Source organism: Bison bison, unplaced genomic scaffold (genome assembly GCF_000754665.1).
Source record: "Bison bison bison isolate TAMUID 2011002044 unplaced genomic scaffold, Bison_UMD1.0 scf7180017864258, whole genome shotgun sequence".
NCBI classification, from domain to species: Eukaryota; Metazoa; Chordata; class Mammalia; order Artiodactyla; family Bovidae; genus Bison; species Bison bison.
In genome coordinates, this window is record NW_011494830.1 from 1856158 (window position 1) to 1860879 (window position 4722).

Here is a 4722-nt window from a genome sequence, read left to right on the forward strand (position 1 = left end):
AAATTTTTGGTAGAATTCAGCTGTGAAGCCATCTGGACCTGGGCTTTTGTTTGCTGGAAGATTTTTGATTACAGTTTCAATTTCCATGCTTGTGATGGGTCTGTTAAGATTTTCTATTTCTTCCTGGTCGAGTTTTGGAAAGTTGTACTTTTCTAAGAATTTGTCCATTTCTTCCAGGTTGTCCATTTTATTGGCATATAATTGTTGATAGTCTCTTATGATCCTTTGTATTTCTGTGTTGTCTGTTGTGATCTCTCCAATTTCATTTCTAATTTTATTGATTTGATTTTTCTCCCTTTGTTTCTTGATGAGTCTGGCTAAGGGTTTGTCAATTTTATTTATCCTTTCAAAGAACCAGCTTTTGGTTTTGTTGATTTTTGCTATGGTCTCTTTTGTTTATTTTGCATTTATTTCTGCTCTAATTTTTAAGATTTCTTTCCTTCTACTAACCCTGGGGTTCTTCATTTCTTCCTTTTCTAGTTGCTTTAGGTGTAGAGTTGGGTTATTTATTTGACACTACTGGCTACCCCACTCTCTGCACTATTGATTCCACCTCATCTCATTTGGGTCACCTCTAACACCCTCCTCCCTCTTCTCTTCTCCATGTAACGCTGTGAACCTCTCTGAGTGACCCTCACAGTAGAGAAACTTTTCATCTTTAACGTAGATGTTTTATCAATGGTGCTGTATAGAAGGAGAAGTTTTGAAACTACTGTAAAAATAAGACCAATAACTGGAAGCAGGAGGCTTAAGTCCAAACCCTGACTCCAGGGAACTCCTGACTCCAAGGAACATTAATTGACAGGAGCTCATCAAACGCCTCCAAACCGACACTGAAACCAAGCACCACACAAGGGCCAACAAGTTCCAGGGCAAGACATACCAAGCAAATTGTCCAGCAACAAAGGAGCACAGCCCTGAGCTTCAAGATACAAGCTGCCCAAAGTCACCCCAAAACCATAGACATCTCATAACTCATTACTGGACATTTCATTGCACTCCAGAGAGAAGAAATACAGCTCCACCCACCAGAACACCGACACAAGCTTCCCTAACCAGGAAACCTTGACAAGCCACCTGTAGAAACCCACACACAGCAAGGAAAAGCCACAATAAAGAGAACTCCACAAACTGCCAGAATATAGAAAGGACACCCCAAAATCAGCAATTTAAACAAGATGAAGAGACAGAGGAATACCCAGCAGATAAAGGAACAGGATAAATGCCCACCAAACCATACAAAAGAGGAAGAGATAGGGAATCTACCTGATAAAGAATTCTGAATAATGATAGTGAAATTGATCCAAAATCTTGAAATTAAAATGGAATCACAGATAAATAGCCTGGAGACAAGGATTGAGAAGATGCAAGAAAGGTTTAACAAGGACCTAGAAGAAATAAAAAAGAGTCAATATATAATGAATAATGCAATAAATGAAATTAAAAACACTCTGGAGGCAACAAATAGTAGAATAACAGAGGCAGAAGACAGGATTAGTGAATTAGAAGATAGAATGGTAGAAATAAATGAATCAGAGAGGATAAAAGAAAAACGAATTAAAAGAAATGAGGACAATCTCAGAGACGTCCAGGACAATATTAAACGCTACAACATTCGAATCATAGGGGTTCCAGAAGAAGAAGACAAAAAGAAAGACCATGAGAAAATACTTGAGGAGATAATAGTTGAAAACTTCCCTAAAATGGGGAAGGAAATAATCACCCAAGTCCAAGAAACCCAGAGAGTCCCAAACAGGATAAACCCAAGGTGAAACACCCCAAGACACATATTAATCAAATTAACAAAGATCAAACACAAATATTAAAAGCAGCAAGGGAAAAACAACAAATAACACACAAGGGAATTCCCATAAGTATAACAGCTGATCTTTCAATAGAAACTCTTCAAGCCAGGAGGGAATGGCAAGACATACTTAAAATGATGAAAGAAAATAACCTGCAGCCCAGATTATTGTACCCAGCAAGGATCTCATTCAAGTATGAAGGAGAAATCAAAAGCTTTTCAGACAAGCAAAAGCTGAGAGAATTCTGCACCACCAGACCAGCTCTCCAACAAATACTAAAGGATGTTCTCTAGACAGGAAACACAAAAACGGTGTATAAGTTCGAACCCAAAACAATAAAGTAAATGGCAACGGGATCATACTTATCAGTAAGTATTACCTTAAACGTAAATGGGTTGAATGCCCCAACCAAAAGACAAAGACTGGCTGAATGGATACAAAAACAAGATCCCTACATATGTTGTCTGCAAGAGACCCACCTCAAAACAGGGGACACATACAGACTGAAAGTGAAGGGCTGGAAAAAGATTTTCCATGCAAATAGGGACCAAAAGAAAGCAGGAATAGCAATACTCATATCAGATAAAATAGACTTTAAAACAAAGGCTGTGAAAAGAGACAAAGAAGGTCACTACATGATGATCAAAGGATCAATCCAAGAAGAAGATATAACAATTATAAATATATATGCACCCAACACGGGAGCACCGCAGTATGTAAGACAAATGCTAACAAGTATGAAAGGAGAAATTAACAATAACACAATAATAGTGGGAGACTTTAATACCCCACTCACACCTATGGATAGATCAACTAAACAGAAAATTAACAAGGAAACACAAACTTTAAATGATACAATAGACCAGTTAGACCTAATTGATATCTATAGGACATTTCATCCCAGAACAATGAATTTCATTTTTTTCTCAAGCACACATGGAACCTTCTCCAGGATAGATCACATCCTGGGCCATAAAGCTAGCCTTGGTAAATTCAAAAAAATAGAAATCATTCCAAGCATTTTTTCTGACCACAATGCAGTAAGATTAGATCTCAATTACAGGAGAAAAACGATTAAAAAATCCAACATATGGAGGCTGAACAACACGCTGCTGAATAACCAACAAATCACAGAAGAAATCAAAAAAGAAATCAAAATTTGCATAGAAACGAATGAAAATGAAAACACAACAACCCAAAACCTGTGGGACACGGTAAAAGCAGTCCTAAGGGGAAAGTTCATAGCAATACAGGCACACCTCAAGAAACAAGAAAAAAGTCAAATAAATAACCTGAATTAATAATTTAAAATCACCTGAGAAATAAATCTCCAGGTTTAGATAATTTCAGTGGAGAATTCTATGAACACTTAAAAATGAATTAACACAATTTTATAGAATCTCTTCTAGAAATGAAAAAGGAAGGAATAATCCTTAATTTATTTTATAAAAAGTGAAAGTCGCTCAGTTGTGCCTGACTCTTTGTGACCCCCTTGGAATTCTCCAGGCCAGAATAGTGGAGTGGGTAGCCTTTCCCTTCTTCAGGGGATCTTCCCAACCCACGGATCGAACCGAGTGCTCCCACACTGCAGGTGGATTCTTTACCAGTTGAGCCACCAGGGAAGCCCTACTTTTTTTGTTGTTGTTTTTAATGAAGCCTGATACCAAAAGCCCAACAAGGAAATTAGAGAAAAAATGTGGGATGAGAGGAAAAAAAGGTAAGTACACATGCATGTCTCTTAGGAACTCAGATGCAAAATTCTCAACAAAACTTTAGTGTTGAATCCAGGAATGTATTAAATAATTTTATACCACAAGCAAGGGAGGTTTGTTCAAGGTATGAATAGTTGCTTCAATATTAAAAAATCAGTCCATATAATCACCATATAAACAGGCTAAATAATAAAATCACATAATCCTACCAACTGAGGAAGAAAAGGAACATATGAAAATTCTAACACATCTTCATGAAAAAATTCAGAAAAGTAAGAGTAGAGGAGAAGTTTCTCAATTTGAGAAAAAAATCACAAAAATTTTTATAGCTAGCATCATATCATACTTAGATGAAAGGCTGAATACTTTATCCCTAAGACTGGAAATAAGGCAAGGATGCTTACACACCACTCTTATTTAATATAGTACTAAAATTTGTAGCAAAAACAGTAAGGAAGGGAAAGAAATGAAGGACATATAGATTGGAAAGGAAGCTATAAAGTTGTTACTCTTTTTAGAAGGTGAGATTAGCTATATTGAAAAATCCAAAACATCTATAAAAATTAAAACTTAGCAGTAATAAATGAGTTCAACAAAGTAGCAGAATATAAAATAAAAAATAATCATTTTCTAGAATGTGGAAATGAATTAAAGTCACAATATCACTTATAATTGGGCCAAAGAAAATGAAATACTTAGGTATAAATTAAAACATATATAAGGTCTCAATGATGAAAATTATAAAATGCTGATGAAAGACATCAAAAATACCTAAATAAATAGAGAAACTTACCAGGCTTATGGGCTTCCCTTGATGCTCAGCTGGTAAAGAATCCGTCTGCAATGCAGAAGACCTGGGTTCGATCCCTGGGTCAGGAAGATCCCCTGGAGAAGGGAAAGGCTACCCACTCTGGTATTCTGGCCTGGAGAATTCCATGGACTGTATAGTCTGTTAGTAAAAATATCAATTCTACACTAATTATATATAGATTTAGTAAAAAACACACACACACACACAAAACTTTCCTAGTTAAAAAAATGTCAAATTTCACCATATTTTATATGCATTTTCACACAAACTTATTTACTTCAGTTTAGTTCAGTCGCTCAGTTGTGTCCGACTCTTTGTGACCCCGTGAATTGCAGCACACCAGGCCTCCCTGTCCATCACCAACTCCTGGAGTTCACTCAAACTCATGTCCATC